The 22921-nt window shown below is 37.8% G+C and overlaps 1 long non-coding RNA gene across 1 annotated transcript; it reads right to left on the reverse strand.

Moving 5' to 3' along the window:
• Positions 1 to 879: 879 nt before the first annotated feature.
• LOC146894298 (uncharacterized) lies at positions 880 to 18920 on the reverse strand. Its single transcript, XR_015002349.2, has 4 exons — positions 18676 to 18920; positions 17032 to 17505; positions 12896 to 13068; positions 880 to 2737 (listed from the first exon to the last, which is right to left on the reverse strand). It is a non-coding gene; the product is annotated as an uncharacterized LOC146894298 (long non-coding RNA).
• Between the last annotated feature and the right edge of the window lie 4001 nt (positions 18921 to 22921).

A 22921-nucleotide genomic window follows, 5' to 3' on the forward strand; every position in this document is an offset into this window, starting at 1 on the left:
ATTTGGTGAGGTGACCTGGTGAAACCTCTCAGCTATCAAACTGTATCAGAGATCTTTGAGAAGGATAAGATTTAACTTGAGTTACTGATTTTAAAAATGACAGAGAACTTACTTGGTTGGCACTCAGAGCTACTCTTTTTTGGGTCCTCCATGGTTGCAGAGGGGGGCAAAAGACTTTAACAGAAAAAACTGCACCATGCCACGGCTGGAACTGAAAAAAGCCGGGGAGCTGCCACAGGTGGTTTCTATTTAGAGCCAAAATCGTGAAAACCTGTGAAACAGTGGCACCCAAGGCCTATATGGGAACTTCTTCCGGAAGAGGCAGGATGCAAATCTGCGAGAACATGCAGGACTTGTGGACGAGCATCCTCTGGCTGTGAGTGGGGTATTATGGCCTGGTTGGATCCTGTTGTTCGGGGTGACTAAGAAACCAGAGATGCTGGGGCTGTTCTGAGTAGTATTACGATGAGGGAAGAAAAAGAAAAGAGAAGAAATGAAAAAAAGAGATGAAGAAACTGGGGGACCCTGGGCCTCCAGTCGAATGCACTGCACGGGGGTGTACAGTGCTAAAACGTGGGCTGGCTAACCCCGGGTGAGTCCAAACACAATTCCGGCCAAGGGAAGCAGCCGTAGCAGAACGGGGGAGACTCACCGATTGAAGCCAGGAAGCCAGTGGTGGGAGTGGGGAAAAAAAAATCCTAGTTCAGGATCCTGACCCTGGTAAAGGAGTTCCCAGCAGGAGCACCTATTCTATTCATGGTACCAATTGTTAAAAATGCTGCAAGATCCCCGTTGGCAGTAGGCAGGCAGTGGGCTCTGGGAGCAGCCAGTCCCAGGCAGAGACGGCTGCTGGTCCCCAACACATGGACAAACACATCATACAGAACAGAATTGGATATTTATTACCTAGAGGGCAGGGGGAAGAAAGAGAAGAAGAGGAAAGAGACAGAGAAGAGAGAAGGGAGCAAGAGAGCGTGCGTGCCAAAAGGAAACAGTGAGAATCAGGATGGTAAGAGAAGGGCAGGGGTCACTGGGAGTTGGCATGGCTTGTCTCTTAAAGTGACAATTAATCAGAACAATAATGACTACATATAATATATACAAACAATAAATAAATCAATAATAAATCCATTTCCACTTGACAAATTCAGAGAAAACATCTCATATCCATTCTATCTTGGTGACTACAAAGTCTTATACCTACTTTACTTTTTATCATAACTTGCTTTTTGCATCCAGTAAACTATAACTATAGCTGTCTGATCTTAAACTCCATTAGAAACCCAAGAAGGAAATAATGTTAACTGAGTAAGGAGAAAGTGCAAGCAAGTCATTTCTAAGAAATGTGAGTTATGACAGAAACAACTGACTACCTGTACAGTCACCCAAAGTTCCTCTGCAACATTGGGGCATCCATCTTCAGCCTACAGGCCTAGCATATTCAACAGACTTTTCCGTGGAGCTAGATATTTTGTGTCCTGCTTGTCTAATTAGGACAACAGTTGAGGTGTGGGCATTTTCTTGCCCAGTGACTTACTTTTGCCACAAAGAAAGTGAACTCCATGTGGAGTTTTTTTAATGCCCATTATCTTAGTGGTGCCAGGAGCAGACATGTCTCATTGTCATAAAAAGAACCTAGGTTATTAAAACATCTTAAATGCCATATTCTGTAGATCTCTGAAGTGTTTGAGGATGATCTATCTAACTAAATTACATCATTGTTTGGCCTTGAAAACATACCTAATGTGACTACAAGTTCAATTATGCTAGGTGATTAACTGCTAACCTATATTTCTTTATTCTAAACAGTTGATAAGAATTTTCAAGGATTAGAAATTTGCATTACATTGTTAAATGAGTTGTATAGGTATAATACCATGAACATGATTAGAAATGTATATACAATATGTTTTAACAAAGTTAATCTTAAATTTGAATCAATATACAAAATTTGTATATAATGTACAAAAGTACAACCAATGTAAAACATTTAAAATTAATGGTTGCTTTTAAAAAGTAGGTTCAATTATCTACCTTTTTATCATATCTATATCTTCCCTTTTTCTTTTTAGAATAGATTCAGCAATCTACCTTTCTATCTTATATTTATATTCCCTCTTTTTTTTCTTTTTTTCTTTCTTCCTGTCTTTCATTATTTTTATTTTTTTTTTTGAGACAGGATTTCTCAGTAACTATGGAGCCCACTCAGGAACTCACTCTGTAGACTAGGCTGACTCCTAACTCATAGAGATCCACCTGCTTCTGCCTCCTAAGTGCTGTAATTAAAAATGTGTACCCACCACCACCTTTTTTTTGCAAAACAAGCATCTTAAATTTAATTTCTTTTGTTTAGCTTTTTTTTCCTGACCATTATTCATAACAACCTGTAACCAACACATTAAACAAAAACAAGCATCCATAATCCATTTTTTGGGAATGTGGGCATAGTTTTCTCAGCTAATTCCTACTGATTGGAGGCACTGATAATCTTATGGGGACCCAAGGAAAATTTACGATTATAATCAAGTCCTTACTAGAGTATTCTGTAAGGCTGGATCATTTCAGTTAGCAGTCTTGAAGCTGTTCTGGATGTAGAACTCAGAAGAAACTGCAATAAATATATTCTGAAACATTGGATCATATGGGTCATCTTTTCCCACTGGAGATTTTTCAGGGTGTCTTCCTTGATCAAATCTTGTTTTTCTTAATCAAGAATGAATCCACAACCTCTTACTTCCTGTGGAAAAAAAAGCAAAATTTCTTTACCAAATAAACTTATCTTTTGAATTAAATTTTGAAGTCAAGACATCTTCAAAATGTATAAATTGAATTAATCCATAAGCATTTGTAATCAAATATCTTTTAGCTGCTGTTGCTCCTTCCTCGGCAGTCAAACAATTCAAAGATAACACAATAATTATACAGTATTCAGATTCTCTGTGTATTTTCCATTTTTACATGGAAGCTAAACTGAGGCAGGTGGGAGATGGGAGCATTAATTAATTCCAATCCCAACTCTGACCTGGGATCATGACTAAAAAGTCCTAGACAAACGACATTCTCATGAACACATATCCTGAAAAATTGGGCACCAAATGAAGCATAATTAATAAAAACTTGGAATCAGAAAATGGTTCAACCTGAAGATCTGAAAAGCAAAACAGTCAGCCACTGGCTCTTCCCTCGACCTCAGTCTGAAATGTCAATCCTTCCTCCAGAAATCTTAGAAGGAGACTTAATCTGAAAGTTGTCTTTTCCCATTTTATATTCCTCTCTAGGGCTGGCATTAAAGGCATGCACCACCATCATTAAAAAAATGCACTGCCCAGTTTCTATGGCAACTACTTTGACTATTGGGATTAAAGGTGTGTGTCATTATATCTACTGAGATTAAAGGTGTGTGTTACCATAATCTGGTCATTAAGACTAACCAGTGGGACTGTTTTACTCTTAGATCTTTATTTATTAAAATACAATTAAAAATGCCACTACACATGGGAGCGAATGGCTGTGTCACTTCCATCACAGGGTAGACTTGTGACATGGACATTCATCTTGAACCCATCATGTCTTCATAATATGCCAGTCTTCATGGATTAAGCCTGCTGTTGACCTATACTCTTCATCAAGGTTTGGAGTAGAGTCTCAGGTCATCTAAGGGAGACAGAAAGGCCCCATTATTCTCCAAGTTTCCTGCATCCTCACTGAAAGCAGAATATTCCTGTAAGAAACACATTAACAAGCAGGAGCAGCATGCTTAGCCATGTGGTCTGGGAGGAGGTGAAGCCCGGCACAAATTTTGAGTGAGTAGGGGAATGTGACCAAATGCTGGCCTGAGAAAGCGAAGTATTGACCAGAGTCTCCAGATTCATTAGTTTGCTGCAGGATCATACCTCCTGCAGCTGAGTTGGAACTCCTGGCTATAAGACTTGAGTCCTCTGATTCATGCCTCCTGAGTCCATGTTTCTAGGCAGACTTACCTATTTGGACTCCCTGAGACTAAGACAGGTCCACCACAACAAAGACAGGTGTGAAGGCCAAAGAATGCAGGACCATATCCACCTGGTCTGACAGTCAGAGAGTTTGGAGACTAACTCAGGAGGTGGTTGCCTGGCTCCTTTGAAATTAAGATACCTCAGTGCCACCCTGATGGGTGGTCAATATATGCAAATGTACTTCTGCTGCTTCCAGTATAACTATGAGGTCACCTAGGGAAGGGCAGTCTTCAGTTACATGACCTAGAGCACCTTAGCTTCCTAGATGACAGAATGCTAAAGATTTGATGTCTCAGAGTGATAAGACCATTGACTGTGTAAGTTATCCTTTGTATCATATTAATAAAGTCTTTTGTCACCTTCTCCCCCAGTTTACACTAGGTATAAAAGTCGTGGAAAAATAAAGATGGGTGATTTCAGGGTTCCAGACATCCCTGGAATATTCTCCTGCTACTGCCTTATGGTTTCTGTCTTGTCTATGCATCTTCATATTCTTTACTTTTATTTCTTCAATTCCCATGCCCCCCACCCTGGTAAGAAGTATTTTTGTCTAGGCCCGTCTTTGACAGACAGGGTACAGGAAATCTATCTACAGATGAGAGCGTGATCTTAGTCATCACCATCCTCTTCCTCCTCCCTTCTTCTTCTACTATGTTTCTCCCTCTTTGTCTTCTTCCTTTCTTTATTTTTATTGAGAAATCATTCTAAAGCAAGAAGAAAAGAAACCAATCAAAGAGATCGCCCAAATCAAGTATCACAAAAAAAAAAAAGAGAAAGAGAGAGAGAGAGAGAATAACACAAAGAGTTGAGGGATGGAGTCCTACAGGAGATTTATGCTAGAAAGAGTCACTTGATGGCTGAACTGTTAATATTCTCCTCGTTAATGATTTTAGGTGGTGACTGCTGATCCTGGTTAGCAGCAGAAACTCCATGTTGTCCCGGTTTGCTATTCTGCCATGATCAGCTACTCACAATTTTCTAAGGCTAGGCGGCAATCTTCAACCCCTCACACAGATATAAACCACAAATGTTCCACCCCTTCTGATTGGTTGTCCCAGAGCCTGACTGAACCACCAAACCACAGATCTCCCTAATAGAATGAACATGTGTCATCATGAAATGTCCCTAACTGTTTCTCCCTATACTACATTATTATTGGATGAGACTCTGGAGCTGTCTCTCTCTTTTTTTTTTTTCTTTCGCTACTTTCTCTTTTAAAACTGGTTCAGGAATGCAGTTTAGAGCTGCTGTTTTCCTGATAACAGTTTTCTCTAAATAAATTTTTGGCTTGCTCGAACTCGGTCTTTCATGGTGGATTATTCCCAGATTTTCAGACCTGGACAGTGAATACAGAGATGATTTTGTCTACTTGCTCTTTTCTTCAAGTATCAACACCTGCTGTGTTAGAACAATGTTGGGATTATGCTTGCAATCTTTTCCCTCCTTTCAGCAATTTCCACTACTTACGCCTGTTGCCTGTCCATCTCTACACAGCCAGTCACCTACACTATTTTACTATAATAGAATGTTGTTAGTCCTTTGCCTTACTCAACTTTTCTTGTGTTTGGGGAACCATTTATTATGACACTGAATCGGAGGAAGACTCTACTGTCATTGAGGAGCTTAAAAATAAGGGACACCCTTCCACTGGGCTTTGTAGCTTTCACATCTCTGCAATCTACATTCAACATGTAAAGGATTGAATGCAGAATCATTGTGTATAAACTTTTGTTTTGGAAAAGTCATGTTGTCCTACTTCAGCTAATCTCATTACATAGGTAGAGTAAAGGAATAAACCTTAAAAGCATGATATAGATACACACATGCAAGAATTGTATCTTTACATAAATGTATATGTAAAGAATTGTTTTACACTTTAATAACCAATTGTTTTTTATTAGAAATGGAAAATTGTAATAAAAACTAATATCCATCAGTAGAGTAATAAATGAACTGATATACAGATACACAAAGCAACCCTACTCAGAAAAAGAAAACAATAAACTATCAATGCATGGAAAATATGATTTGATCTTCAAATAATTCTCAGGGAAAGGAGAGAGAGAAGAGCATATATATTATGCTTTTTTGGTTGCATTGTGTAGTATCCTAGAAAAGGCACACTAATGGTCACTGACCAAGACCAGAGCAATCTCCACAGGAATGGACTTCCAAAGAGGTAAGTTGGCTTGGATAGGGAAGTGAGTGAAATATTGCCAGAAGGAATAGAGAAATTATGGCTGTGATTGACACTTGATATCTAGATTTGGATGCTGATCTCACTATTATATGCTAAGCATTATGATGTATTTAAATCCACATTTTACCTATGCACTACTTATGTAAGTTACATCTTGGTAAATCTGCTACAAACATAGAGTCATACATTTTCCAAGATAGAGAAGACAAAAAAAGCCTCGGGGACCAAGTCCCTGCAGACAGATGGCTTTATGCTGTTTTTTTCTAAACTACTTGATTCTATTATTTCTGTCCCTCAGACAGATGTTATGGCTTTAGGAAAAACATCTGTATTCAGCCTAAACATTTACACATAAGAGCATCTCTGAAAGCCTTGTAAAAAAAAACCTTTCTCTGGAAGTGGATACGAAAACAGAAGAAAGGAAAGAGAAATTCCACTTTGCTTGACGTATCCACTCTCAATGCTAAGTCTTAATGGTAGTTTGGCAACATGGCAAGTGACTAAGCAGAGCAGACCAAGATCAAGCCAAACTGCTTAAGTAGTAAACTTAGCACTGCCTTGTAGCAGCTATGTGGCCTTGAGAAAATGATCCTTAGATTGGTGATGACAGCACCATCTCATAGGCTCTTGAGATAATTAAATGAAACGTCTGAACCATGCTCAGCCTCACAGTGGTATATAGTAAACTCTATGTAAGCATTTGTTAAATAAGTTAAATACTCTAAAGATATCTGTTCTAACCAAAGCAAATGCTGATGAGGATAATGAAAGGAAAGTCTACTCAGAAAAGTTGATATAAATGAGAAGTTTGCAAAAACCATGTATAGTTGGAAGTCCTTAGAATAATCTAACATTTGATTAACTCAGATCTCTACTATTATTTTTTTGAGGGAGATAAAGGCTTATCTTATAGGAAAATAGGGTATTAAAAGCTCTGGGAGCAGGTATATTTGGCTGAACATAGCCAATACTGAACATTTTGACTTAAATAAGAGGACCAAGTTAAAATTGCACATTAAAAAATAACTAAAGATTCTTCTTCATCTGTTCTAGGTACTACCCACACAGCACACAGATCCTGGGTCAGAGAGACAGAATGTGTGTTCCCTCTCGAGAAAAAAAATAATGTCACCTCAAATGTAAGCACATCTAGTGGCAATGTAGTGTCTTGTAAACTTTATGTTCTAAAAGCCACAGAGGAGAAATCCACTGTTCACATAGAATAGGTAAAGTTGATAGTTTTGCATGTCAATTTGAATGGCAGCCAATAGCACTGTTTTTCGATATGTCTGAGAGGGTGATCTTAAGCAGTTGCTGGAATCAGTGATGTAGATGTATCAGTGTGAGTAGACACCATCAGACAGACTGGGGTTCATGTAAAACCAAAAAGAGAGGGAAGTTCTCTCTCTTCAAGCTGGGGCATTGTTTCCTGAATTTCAGAACTCTTAAGTTCTTCAAATTTTGAACTGTGGAATTTGGAACAACAGATTTCCAGGTTTTGGCGTCTTTGGTCCTGGATAAAGACCATTAGCTTCCCTAATTCTGATAGTTAAGACTTTAAACCTATGGTATCAGTTTCTATAGTAAAGCCTGCTGTGAGACCTGCTAGCCTCCATAATCATGGAAAACAACTCACTTCACATATTATATCTGTTTGTCTACTTATCCACTGCTCCATCTTCCTTCTAACAGAATTTTTTCTCTTTGAGAAAATGGAGCTTCAAATAATGTTCCAGCATCTTTGTCTTAAGTAGGAATCAATATTAAAATATTGACAGTCATTTGAGGAAAGCCTGAATGGTAAAGGAGAAACCAAATCAGACAGCTGAAAAGAAAATATATATGATGTAAGAAACAGAACAAAATCCTCTCAAAATATCACATTCCTTTAATGGAAGCAGGATGCTTATGCAAACAGGAGCAATCAGATGGGATAGCTATTTGAATTTAAAAATTTTATGGCTGTCTTGGGCCAGGTACCTTGACCCAGTGCCAGATGGGAGATTCTTCTTTAAGCCATAGATTGACAAGGGGTATTCAGGACATTAAAAGAGCCCAAGGTAAGGTGAGCAAGAAACCTATGAAAGACTGGAGGCATCTTTCAACTGGTTCCACTGGGAAAGACATGGTAGTATATAATGTACCACTGCATGAACCCTCTTTTAAATTAAGAGTTTAGCCATTTATCACTATGTAGTCACTGTCGCTTATAGTTGAATACATAAGTTTCAGCTCCCATCCCCAGCACTGGCTGCTCAGGACATGTTTCCTGAATGCCTTCTCTTCCATTTTCCCACTCAAATTTCTCCTCTCCTAACAACTCTTCACAGTCAAACTTGCCTCTTGGTCAAAGGAATGCATTATATAAATAATGAGCTTTTTAAATACTGTGAATTATTTTGGTTAATTTAGCTGTTGAAAACTTTAAATAAATAATAGCAAGAATTGCATGCACTAAATCTCAGAGTCCTCTGATAAATATATGCCAACTCTTTGGCTAACACCTGGCATCTGTCTCCTTACACTTCTATTTTTATGGTTTGGGTTACATAACTGAAGAACTTTCATTTAAACTTTATTCTACTTTCATTGTATTAATAGTTGTGCTATAAAAATGATGAGAGGAGAATTATCAAAGAAATTATATAAGAAAAAATTTCCAGCCGTGAAAGACATATAAAACTCCAGACTAAAAGTGCCCACTGGGTGCTGAATGAAATGAGTGAAAACAGAGCCACAGAAAGGCACCTCATGAAATCTTAGAACACTGGGGAAAAGAAAGGTGCCAAAGGGTTCTGATAGAAACCCAGGGCTATTTTTATAAGCTTTTAAACACTATTTGACTTAAACTAGAAGCCACAACAGCTGTAATACAATATATACATTTCTCAGAATTTTACATTTGGCAAAATTAATCACCAAAAATCATCTGCAGGACAAATATTTCTGAAGAAGACTACCTAAAACCTAGAAATATTTCCATTTTACATCTTGGTTTATATAACTTGTTAATCAAAATAATAAAATCCCAATAACAATTCTAAGAAAAATCAACACAGAATTTTTTTTTCAAAGTTAGTGTGGGACAATAGAAAAGTAAGGCACTGAGAGGTCCAGCTAGGTGCAAAATCCAGAATGTTTATTCTGACAGCATGCCATACCACATCATGAGAAAGATGGTATGGTGTTTCATACAAAGTCACACAATTTTGGTGGAAAGGGACTCCTACACACCTAGTCTTATTCTCCATCCAGTCTGGTGAGAACTTGGTATCTGGAAAGTCTATGAGCATTTCCTGTGAGTGACATCATCATCATCATCATCATCATCATCTCTCTCTCTCTCTCTCTCTCTCTCTCACTCACTCACTCACATACACACACACACACACGCTTCTAAGTAGGGAATTCTAATCTTGCTCTTTTCATCTATATAAAGCTAGTTGTTTTGAACAGGAATTTCTAAGGAGCCTATGTTGCCAGGACAGGAGAGAATGAAAAGTACCCAAGCCTGGGTTTGAGCCTAAGACTGTTATGAACGAGTTCTGTATCTTTTTTATTTATTTATTTTTCTTCTCATGAGAGAGTTATTATCAACGCAGACAATTTTGCTCCTTTCTAGTCCCAGAAGTTTAATTAGTCTGGGTTTTGAAACAAGGTCTTATTATATTGCCCAGGCTGGCCTCCATCTATTGAGCCTCCTGCTTCAGCCTCCAACTGTGGGGATTACAGGTATGTGCTACTATAGCTGGCTCAGATGTTTCCCACAGATGTTAGTGGAGATGGGAGCAGATGGAATAGATGATGGGAGATACATCTTCTGGGTAAATCTGAAAGGAGAGCTCATGTAAGCTTAGGAGAGCAAAGTGTCAGTGAAGTAGAGGCATAAACCTCTGGTTGTGTTATTTCGGGAGACGCCCAGTCCTGAAAACTTAATGTGAACCCTCTCATAGGTGTACTGTGATATTTGGATTTCCCTGTAAATCTTCAAAATAACATTCCTTCCAATACCAAACTCTCATTAAAAACAAATAAACAAACTAAAAACACTCAAGTACTGAATGATAAACATGCAAGGAAGCTGGAATGCAACTGGCCCAGAACCTTCAGTACCTATAAGGAAGCTGTGTTACAACTGGTCCAGCATCCTTTAACACCTATGAAGAAACTGGGATACAACTGGTCTGGAATCCTTCAGCACCTATTATAGTTACTCCTGTAAACCTGCTGAAAGCAGAATGACTATTAAAATAAATCTCTGGATATCTAGAGATTCGTCTTTCAAAGATTCTCTGTATTGGGAAAAGACCCACCCTAAAGGTGGACAGCACCATCCAATGGGCTGTGACCTAAGACTGTTCCCAGAGATGAAAGGGACCCGAGCATAGACATTCATTCTTCAGTCTCATCCTGTCAGTGCACTCACTGTGACCACAGTCACCTCCTGTCCTTGCTACACTTCCCTGCCATGGTAGACTATGGGCCCTGGAACTGTAAGCAAAGATGAACTCTTCCTTACTAGATTGTCTTCGTTGAGCATTTTTGTTGTGGCAATGAAACAAATAGTCCAACATGGCATCTCTATATTAGAAAACATTGCTCTGAAATAAAAGTATACATGTTCCAAAAATTGTGAATTGATTTCTATGTTTCCTTGGTGACAAGACGAACTCTGCCCCTTCTCATGTTCTGTATAATCTTTACCATCTAGTACAAAAAGCTTTTTTTTTCACTCAGATTTTTCAGTATAATGGTACAGAAAACAAAGAAATTGAAGAAAAAGAATATGACTGCAAGGAGGAAATGATGAATCTTTAGCATTCCTTTATCCTAACTACAAATACAAACTGCAGCCTCTGCAACTGTACCCTGAACAATAAAGGACAAAGGTAACAGCTCCAGTTTGGATTAGGTGTTCAGCCTTATCGTAGACCATGATTTGATTTGATTTTCTTTATTTTTCTTATTCATAAATGCTGTTCTGGGGAAAGAGCAGATGTAAAAAGAATTATAAAGCTATCCTTATGATTTTCAGATGAGTGATCCTGAGTCTTAGGGCATATCTATTCTTTTCTAACTCTGTTGAATTTTTTTATTTTATAAAAATGAAGCCATGTTTGTCTCTTTTTGGTATTCTTTTTATATTTTTGATGCTATCTAGTTTTCTGCTTACTTATATGTTTAATATTTTATTATAACACTGTCTATGTGTACATATGTATGTGTGTGTGTTTTCCTAACAATGATTATCAAGAAGTAAGTGCATTGGAACCATCTCCCTAGTAATCTTAGCTTTTGTAACAGCAACCCCCTGCTAGATTCAGTGACAGCTTTCTCTGATATTTAATGACAATTTCTTTTAATTTAACATTTTTAATGAAAAATAATGTAGGAGTTAAAATTGAGGGATGAGTACATTGGTACCATAATTGGCTTCAAACCTACCAATTAAACATTATATGAATTAAAGTTTTATGTGTTTTAAATTGTACCTTCAATAAGTGAAGAGTACAGCTTGTCTGTTAAATATGCAATGAATTATTTAACCACTAGATTTAGCTCTGAATTTTCATAGATTTTAATTACCTGCAGTAACAGGAGAGATAACAAAGGAAGAGTGTGAACCAAATATGGTCAATAAGATCTTTTGTCTTTGCTTCTCTTCGTAAGGAGAAAACAAACAGCCACGTGACAATACTTGTATAATTTGAAAGTAATTAGGTTTATAATTAGTGCTGATCCCAGCACAGCCATTAGTAAGCTTCCCTAAAGCATAACTAGAGGTTTAAGTTCAAGGATGTAGGCTGAAGTGCAGAAACAGGATCTAGTTGTCTATCATTTTAAAATATTTCCACCACATTGCTCTAAATCTGACTGAAACAAAGAAAGTAGGTTGCCTAGTTTCCAAGTCCCTAAATAAAAGTCCCTGGAATGCATCCCGGTCCTGATGATCTACTTAGTAAAGACTCATAAAAGAATAGAGGACCTTTCCACTGCCTCCCTGAAGCCTGGGAAGAACAATGGATTTTGTAATCAATCATCTGTCTGATGACTGTCTAGATAGTGAACAACTCATGGGTGAGGCACCAAGTCAGGTGCTTCCAGCCTGCATGGAGGTATGAACCAAATGTCAATTGCACTTGTTGAAGATGGAGACCACTGGGGCAGTTCTATCCTCACCAGAACTTTTCTACGTCTTCTACTTCACAGAAAGGGCATTATCCTTGAGATCAGGAGGCATTCTGGAAGAAAAACTAAAAGAGAATTTTGCTCTTGTAAGGTGAATCAAGAGTCCTTACTTTAAATCTGAGGTGTTACTCTTTGGTATGATTTTCATTTCTCTCTGCTTGGAAAAGAGACTCTGTAATTCTTTGGAAAAGCCTGGCAGCTGCAGATTTATTACAAAACCACAGTGAATCCATAGCCACTGTCATTAAAGCATACTGTGAAATGATTTAGTGGTGAGTCTTGAAAGAAAAGGGGGAAAACATTGGTTGAAAGGGAGTTATGATGATGTGTGATTTGGTGATCCCAAATTGTTAAACTGCATAATAAGAATACAAAAGTCCCCTTGATAAACTCAATTCACTGCTCTCCTGCTGACTGCATTCGTTATATCAGCTGGGAACATTGCCTTAATGACATCTGCAAGGCTCAATACTCTGTAGACTCCACACTGTGTCTGCGAGATCATACATACCTTGCCAGAATAGACAAAGCTTTCAGAAATCAGGCGAGACGTCAGGGCCTGGTGCTGATGAGGCACGTAGAAAGATGAGCAGAGGCCCAACTTGTCCCATCATTTCTCAATTTTCTGTCTGCCTTCCAGGGTTATAATAGTTGATTAGAAATGGAATGAGAAACCAAGGGCAGCTGCTGAAAGGAAAATCAGGCCTTACTTAATGTGGCTGGTGAATACTGGATCAGAGAAGTCCCTGTAGCCTAGGAACATACATCTACTTTACGAACCCTTTTATTGCAATGGTTTATTCTATCCCCACCCTTCCTCCATTGGGTCCTTTCTGCCCTGATGTTTGATGAGTCTCCGAATGAGTTGACCTCCATGATCTGGCTTTTCTTTTCCCATTAGGTTCCTCAAACATGCTCATTTTCCTTTTCCATTTGGATCTGACTTGGTACTATGCGTTAATGCTTTTAAAACTTTCCTGTGCCATTTTGCTTCCCTGTTTTCTTAGTTTTGAACAGAGTTACAGAAAACTCTTCACCTTTTTGAAGATGCACACTACTGCGCCTGCCTTACTTAGGGGCACTCTTTATAAACACATCCCTGCCTATCTCTTGCAAGCTGGAGGTCAGAACGCCTTTCACCAAGTCTTCTCTTTAACAAAATGTTACACATCATACATAAACATGGCCACACACATGTTTATACTTTGTCTGGTCTCATTCATGTTATTGAATAATTTAGTATCTGCACAGAGATAATACATTCCTTAGTAGGAAAAAAGGCATTTCTGCTTCATAATAACAGCTTTTAAAATATAAATCTATTGGTAGTGGCCTGTTATCCTAGTTACTCAAGAAACAAAAGAAAAAGACCTGACTGGGCTACAGGATGAGTTCAAAGACAACTTGAGCCAATTTAGGCAGACCCTGTCTGTCTAGTAGAAAGTAAAGAAAGGGGCATAGGAAGTGGAGTTCAGTGGTGTAGTCTATAGTCTTTGTCTAGCTTGCATGAGACCCTCCGTTCTATCCTAATACCCCAAAATGGAAAGAAAAACACCATAAAAAGAAAGGACCAAATATAAACCAACCAAACTTATGCATTAACTTCTTGACTTTGCCCTTGTGCTTGTGACCTGTTTTTCTTTCTCAGATATCACAAGGTTGGGAAACTCAGCCAAGAGAAACAAAACTAGAAACCCAAATTAGTTAACAAAGCATTTAAAGATATGTGTTTATGAGTGTTATATTTATGCAAACCAAGACAAGAGCTGTTTTCATATTTATCCCAGCTTCAAGTCAAAAACTACATTCTACTCAAGTAGTAATCCCCACCCAGGTCCACCCATTTTCGTGAAGTCTTTGTGAGGCTCAGATAAGTTCTCACCTTCTGGGATACCCCATTCTGCCATTTCATTCACTGTTGCCTCTGCCTCTCCCATCTCTGCTTCCATTCACTCATGATTTGAGATTTAAGTAAACAGTTTTGCAATGAATAAGTTGTAATTTTCCTTTTCACTACAAATGGTAGGGTTTTTTTTCAAGCGAACACATGCTGATGGACACCTCAGATGGATACTGGATAATTAAAAAAACAAGAGAAAATATATATACCTTACCCTAGTCTTTCTTATTCTATATGAGAAATTCTAATTGACCATTGACTCTATATGCACACAGGACACCCTCTGGATGAGAAACATAAACTGTGAGCCTGCAGAATGTTCTATTCGAAGTAGTACACAAAATCTAATATTTTTGCACACACCCACTTAAAATTCCCAGATTCCTTTTAAAAATTAGATGTTCTACAAGTGGGAGGCGTGTCTGATAGGCAAAATTTGTGGCTTTTAAGTTCATGGACCTAAGTTTTATCCCTATAATCTACATTTAAAAATGCCAGTGGGATCCCTGATGTTCCCTGGTCAGCCAGTTTAGGGAAACTAGTTAGCTCCAGGACAGTGAGAGAGCATATCTTAAGTAAGCAGACAGCATTTCTGGTAATGATATCATGGTGGCCTTCTGATTCCCATATGCAGTCATGCATACTTGCACCTGCACACATGTATGAACACATAAATATGAACAATCATGTCTACATACATGAATAAATTTAAAAACTGAGAGTTCCAGTACCTCCAGAATTTTCACTTCCAATAATCTGGAGGTCAGCAGAACTTCTCTTGATGAGAAAGTCATGTGCTTGTTCATCTCTAACTCCTCACGTTTCCCAACATTTGTATTGCTTGTCCTGGACAAGCTCAGTAATTTATGCATCTACTCATTCCACATAAGCATTTACTTTGGAATCCTGATCTAAATCCATATGAAAGGTCATTAATAAACATTTGAATGTAGTTATACTACATGGATGATTATCAATAAAAGTGTAACAAATATAAAATTACAGACCGCATTATGAACAGGGCTGACAAACACAAGGGATAATAGACCAGATACAGTCAAGCTGATTAAATGGTGAACAATACAATGTAGTCCCAGAAATGCTTGTATCATATCAGCCATATATTATATCGTGTCATACATCATACTTGTCCATTTACCCTTGCTTAACTTTGAGTAATACCATAGTCATATTTCCTGAAAATAAATCTTACAGCCCCTTTCCTCATCATAACAAATCATCCTGTTGGCTATCTTTTCATGAAACGATGAGTGCCAAGATGCCACAGGTGGTACAGTATTACCCAATCCCAAAGTAACAAAGAATGGAAGCTGAAGGAATAAAACCAGTATATCCTTTGTCTGCATACAGCTTGGACATTCACAATTAAACAGAATCCAATCATATATTTCATTATCAATTCAGCTGTTTTCTTCTCTTGCTCCTATCTATACCTTTGTTCTGCTCTATTGTCCTGTAACCTGATTTGTATGTGGCTCCTTTCTTCGCAATGTAATGCTCTTCTTTATATATTCCTGACTTAAGAAAACTTGATTGAAATGTTTTTTTACAGAAGAGAGAACATGTAGTGGTTCCTATTGCCTGTCACATGAAAGTCGATAAATAGGAGGTGTGGGGAGCCTGCTGGATGAGTTCCTGTGTGTGTACATTGAACATCTGCATCCACTAAAAAACCTGGTCTCTCAGCTTCTTTTAAGTAATAGCACAATCACATACCTCTTTAAAAAATATACATGTTCTTTTTATGGTTGCGTTTGTACAAAAAGGACAAGTTTTAGGAAAAGAAAATATTCTCTATGTGTCTTATTAATTAAGTTGTTGAATCTTCCATTCCAATAGACAACCTCATATTCCTCATAGTCTTATGGTAGCTAAAGAATACCTAAAACATTATCTGTTTGCATTGAAGAATATATTTTTAGTATGGAAGCTGAGAAAGATGGTTTCTTGAAGGAAACTTTTGGTGGTGTTTGGAGTTTAAAGAGGTAAGTTTCTTAAGTTGAGATTTGGTGGGAGAGATCTGAGTTGTCTAATTATCAAAGGATGACAGAACATTGGGAGCAAGACCCATGATAGTAAACTCCAGTAACAAGAAACATGAAGAAAAAATCAGAAGTATTAACAGCGTCTTGCTTAGGGATAACCCTGTGTGAAATATTCTAAGCAGAGTTCTTATTTCACATAGGAAAGACTCGAGGTGTAGGTTTCCTAGGCAGTGGTTCATTTGAGAGAACCCTTGGGTCTCACTGGACCTGTGCTCACACAGAATCACTACTGTCACTTAAGATTTTATTTTCTAAAATTTAAAAAGCTGTAACAACAAAAGCATAAACAGTACAAAAGCAGGTTTCTCACACTTTCGGTTCAACATTTGTTTTTTAATGATGCTTCCACAGGTCTCTTCTAAGGAATTTATTAATCTATTACAGTTTTAGATTTATTGCAGTGAGTTATAGTTTTTGCAAACCCAAAAATGTTTCCCTTTAAAATGTCCTAAGTACATAAGCACATACACTCACATTTAGGCACTTAACCATGTGCACATTCACACCAACAGACTCCCTTCAGGTTTTAATTAAAGTGCCAATTCCAAAGATTGATGATTTCTAGGAGTATGTACTGAAACAAGTAAATAAAAGGTTGGTGGCATTTTTGACAGTTGACAAGGTGACAGGAATGCATTACCCAACTTTCACAAGAATAAATCATTCCCATTCTGGTTTTACCTTTGACCTTCCTTTTCTCTTTTCTCCTTTCTCCTTCCTTCTACTCTGGGAGGAATTTCTGCTTAGGCAGAGATTAGACAACAAGGAGTAGCATCTCTCCAGACCTTGCTCTGAAGTCCCACATTAAAGCAGTGAGAACCAAAAGCTACATGTCATAATTACACACAGGCTGAACTACAAAAAGGCTGAGTTTTCTTTTCTGTGCCTTATCTTGACCGTGACAGTATCTGGTGAGAACAGGTTGCATCCAGGGTGAGGACAAATAGCAAGCCTCCTTCAGCAAATACATTCCATTCTTAGGTTTTATTCTCCATCCTGTCCTCACAGTTGGGCAGAATCTGCTTACTGCAGCTTGACAAGACTTTCCTCCACTTTCTTAATCTCTCCCGTGGAAGATTTATCCTCTGATAAAAACAATCATGATTTAGCAATCTTCATTTTCTGAATAGAGTTTTCCAGCCACAATAGACACATCTGGGAAGAGAAAATTAAGTGATTTGAAATATTGGGGAGATTAGATCCCTTTAACTGTAAAACCTAGACTATGAAGGTTGATTTGGCTAAGATGAAAAGCGACTTCATACTCTAGCTGCACTTGCACCAAGCAAATTTCTACCTCATAAACATTTATCCCTTCCCTGTCTGCCCCTTTTCACATTTTGAGAATATGCAGGTCCTCTCATCTACTTTCCATTGGTGACAGAGCAAATATATCAACAACAATAAAAGCAATTGATTGGTGTTCTGTTTGTTTCTTACCATTTTGCTAGTTATAAAGCACATACAGTATACATGACTTTAAGAGAAATATTGAGACTGTTGTGGGTCTCAGTATACAACTGAATCCACATAATTAGTATAATGAATCTCACATTTTAAACATTCAATTCGACACTACTAGAGCATACACATTTATTGAATGGAAATGCCTTCAGTCATTCCCCCTTATACTTCTGTAACCCATTACTATTTCCTGCCATCTGCCATCGATTGCCAGGCAGATAATCTATTTTTGTTGTTGATATGCACAATAAAAATCATAATAGTTCAACTCTCCTCAGATAAAGTTTTCTGCTTCTTAATTGAGAAATATCATAGAGATTATAACTGAACTTTCTTTCTATTAATAATCTTCATAGTCTTGCAGAGAATCAATAAGAACACTAGGCAAACACCCGCCATATACCTCTTCTACTTTTATTTTTATATTTTTCACTATAGTAATAAATGACATTTTTTTATAATTATTCTTAAGTTCAGTCAAAAATACAGGTATCCCAGACAGGCGGTGTAATGTTTTCATTAATGATTTACTTTCATCAAATATGGGGTATTATCCACATCAATTTTAAATAATATAAATTATTCAGCTATACTGTGTACACACTACATAAATATCCACAGATAAGGAGAAGTCATACTATAAGACTGACTTTATTAAAATAATCTCCATGTTTCCTTCAAAATTATTTTAAGGTTACTTGAAAGTATTAGTTGGAAAAAGACTAAAAATTTACGAGTCATATGGCATGAGTACCTTTCAACAGCTTCATTGAAACAATGGATAGAGGACGATATGGAATCCAATTGCATCCAAACCAAGAAAGGGAACACAGAAGGACATACAGCTAACTCTCTACTTACTCAGCTTCTGAGACATTTTCCAGGATCAGGTTAAGCTCCCACGAGTCAAGCTCCCCTGCTGAGTGGTTCTATTTCTCCTCTTTATAAATGCAACAGTCAGAATGACATACCAAAATGTCAGGCAGAATACCAACTCGTCGTTAGTGGAGGAAAAAAACCACTGAACGCATTGGATTTTGGTATGAAGAGCTGACTCTGAGAGCCACGTTTACCCACTTCAGTGTGAGGCAGTCTGTGCTGTTCAGCCAGTGACCTTGCTTACAGCTGGCTTCCTGCTGTCTGCCCAGTGGATGACATTGCATTCATCCAGATTTTCCATCCCCAGGACACTACTCTCCAACAGGGCCATAATCATCCATCTAATACATTAGGTCAGTGTGTTGAACAGCTTTTCAGAGTCTTGGGAGATGTGGGCCAGAGTTAAAAAAAATCCTCTAAGAGACAAATATAAAACTAGAAAAACATGTGGAAAGTGTTCTAATGCAGTGCTTCCGTTTTTCTAATCTTCTCCCGCTAACTAAGTAGCACTGTGTGGAGGTGAACAAGATTCTAGTGATTTCTTCACAGAATTTACTTTATGTAGATTCATGAGAAAGCTCCTCCCACCAGGGCCCCTTTCTTATAGGGGAACCTGGTAATCTGAAAAGTTTTCAAGATCCTTAAAAGCTAATTCCTAAGTAAAGGCTGCTTTTTATTTTATTGAAAATATGTTTTTTAAATATAATATATCCTTATTATGACTTCCCCTCCCTCTATTCCTTCTAGTTCCTCTGCACCTTCCTGCCCATCTTAATCCACCTCATTTCTGTCTCCCATTAGAAAACAGACAGGCTTTTAAAGGATAATATTATAATAGTATAATTATAAATAATATATTGATATAAAATGAACAAATGAGAATAGGACAAAAGAAACAGAAGGAAAAGACCCCAAGAAAAGCAGAAGAAACATAGAAACAGAGACCCTTGTTCTCACACTCATCAAGGACCAGCATGATTTTTAAAAAAGCAAAGAGTAGGAGAAGTAAATAATAAAACAATATAAAATTTAAAATAAAGAAAAGAAAAAGCCTTGACTAGACATTATAAAAGAAGGAACATCCAAAGTTACAGTTGAGTTTGTTTACTGTTGGCCATTTCCTGGTGGACATGCAAGCTACCATTAAGAATTATTTACTTCTCCCATGATAGATGGCTGAACCATTAAATCCTAAGCTCATTATAAAAAATTTAAGAGATATTTTGATAACTTTACGGAAAAAATTGAGAACTTTATTGATGTATGAAGTCCTTCTGTCTATGTGTTGCTTTTATTGGTTAATGAATAAATGTTTTGCCCAGCAACTTAGCAGAATAGAGCTAGGCAAGAAAACTAAACTGAATTCAGAGAGAAAGTAGGTGTAGTTGTGATATACTATGTAGCCCTTCCCACAACCCCCAGGAGACAGATGTTCAGGACGGAACTTTACTAGGTAAGCCACAGTCAAGTGGCGACATGCAGGTTAACAGAGATGGGCTAGTTTAGGATAAAAGAGATAGCTATTGGTCAAAGAATACTGCAAATAATATGGTTTCTGTGTGATATTTTCAGGGCTGAGCAACTGGTAACTAACTAGCAGACTCCTACAACACTGTATGGCAAGCACACACATAAACATACACTTGTTACTCTTTATTTGATCTCGTGCCTAACCCATAATTAAAAATGGTCACTCGTGTGTTATTTTCTAGTTTTTTGCTGGAACAAAACTTTAAAGGCTTGCACAAGCTAGTTCTGGGTTACAACAAAATAGAATCTCCAGAACATAGAAGTTCAGAAATGCTCAGACACTATGATCAGTCAGAAAGCTTGTAGTGGAATACATCAATCAACTATGTGACTACATATATTCATTTATTTTTTTATTTTAACTGTTGTTTTAGGTGAAACCATTCTTTTCCCCCTTCTCCTCCTTCTCCTCTTGTATTTTAAAACAAGGCCTTATAATATAATTCAGTTCTGACCTTGAGGTCTTTGTCTCTCTGACTCACATTCTGAGTCCTGGAATTTACAGACATGTTACTCCCAATTCCACGTGTACATATGTGTATGTGTATATGTGAGTGTATATCTGTGTTCTCTGTGTGTGATGTGTATGAACCTAGGTATGTATGAACACACATATGTGACTATGGGTCAGAGGTCAAAGGAGAACCCTACGTGTTGGCTTTCACTTTGTACCTTATTTGACATAGGGTCTCTTGTTCATAGCTTCTTAGGCCAAGTTAGCTGATCTTAGACCTCCCAGGAATTCCTCTGTCTCCATCTCCAATCTCAATATAGAAGAATGGGATTACACACATGTGGTAATGCATGTGGCAAGATAATAGCCCAGTGCCCCATGTCTCTAGCACGAGAAAAAAATATTTTAATTGAAGAAAATTCACCATATTGATTTACTGTTCGTCCAAGTGATGAAAAGAACTCATAGGCTGTTTTATTTAAACATCTGTATTAAATTTGTTTATGTTAGTGTAAGTATGTACAAGTCACAGAAAGTATGTGAAAGTAAGAAGACAACCTGTGGCTGTCAATCTCCTCCTTTCACCATGTGGTCCCAGAGACTGACTGATCAGGTTTAGTAGTAAGTGCATTTATCCACTGAGGAATCTATCTCGTCAGTCCTGAAAGTACTCTTTGTAGTGCTGAGCAACAACCTGGGATAGACACCTGAGATTCTGCACTGGGCAAGGCTAATAAGCTCTGTTCCCTCAGATGCTCATGTTCTACCTAAGCTTGCGGTAGATACAATTTAGCAAACTAACTATGGGAAGAGTGCTAATTGAAAAGAGAAAGTAAAGTCATGGAGGTGTGGAGAAACTGGAAAGGGGAGGCAAACAAGCTTTCTACCAGGGGCAATATTTGGGCTGCGACTCAAACAATACTAAAAAGGTAAAGTTGTGGGAAAGAGAAAACATTCTACTCAGAGGAAAATATTATATGGAACCTTAAAGTGTGTTTTCCAGACTGTCAGCTTTCTGGTTTCCTGATTTGCTCAAGAACTAAGTGGGTCAATTGCTGAGTCTGAAGGAATTTGGAGCTGGATGCTGAGCTATGCAATGCCACTCGACTGTCTTAGGTGAGCCATGAAGCTCCTGGAGATGACTTTATGCCTTACTGCTCCACTTAGGCTAAGTCACCACTGGAGTCTGCACAGGACAGGATCATAATCTTACTGGTATTTTTAAAGTTCACCCTCCCCTCATGCCTTTAGTTCTGTTCTTTCTACTTGGTTCTTTCCCCTACATCTCTGATGTGCTTACGTTTTCTTTCAAAACAAAGTTTAAGCCCATCTTCTGCCATGAGTGTTTCCCATTCATCCCAACACCTTCTCTTTCCTTATCTTACATGATTCTTAATGATACAAAACTTACATACAAGGGTTTTTTTTTACTTTAAAGTGCATATATGTTAACCCTTATTTTTGATCAATAGCGTCGTTCAAATGCATGCATGAGGTAAGAAACACCTGTCTGCAAATTGTCCTCTTTGCTTTTTGACACCATAAACTGAGAAAAATAGACAAAAAGAAATCCCAAGAAAAGGGAGGAGTAAGTAGGTGTAACTTCAAAATATCTTGATAGGAAAGTAGATGAGTAAAGGTAGGACCATTTCAAATGTGCAAGAATGATGAAGAACATGATCCTGAGCCTCATGGCTCTCATCCCACTGTGGACAGACTCATCTTGAGACATGACAGTCTTTCTTCTCCCATAGCATCACTATCTTTCTGGTTTCTAAGTCTTCTGCTATTTCTGTACTTCTAGCCAAACAGCCACAATATTCTTATCATCCTCTTTTACATAAGTGAAGCAAAAGTGCAATCATGAAACACCTTAATTTCTTCTTCTAGGCTATAATGCTCTGCCTTTTCTTCTTCATCCAGGCTCTTGAATTGTAGTATAAAATATTTCAGGGACACTATTTAGAATGTCTTCTCACATCTGTTATCTGAGATTCTCTGCACTTCCAAGGCCCTCTTTTTATCTGTTCTGCCATCTTCACAAAACGTCGCTACCATTAAGTTTTTAATTCAATTCATCCTTAAAGAAAGAGTTCAAATGGATGCATATGTAACCCAACCACTGAGGGATTTGTTTTCAGACTCAGTGCTTACACTGATGAGGATTTGCTTCCTAGACAACTCAAGAACTGAAGAGGTTAAAGAACTGTTTCAGCTGCAGAGAGAAATATTTGTGAGGAGCTG

Source organism: Myodes glareolus, chromosome 6, assembly GCF_982192425.1.
Source record: "Myodes glareolus chromosome 6, mMyoGla1.1, whole genome shotgun sequence".
NCBI classification, from domain to species: domain Eukaryota; kingdom Metazoa; phylum Chordata; class Mammalia; order Rodentia; family Cricetidae; genus Myodes; species Myodes glareolus.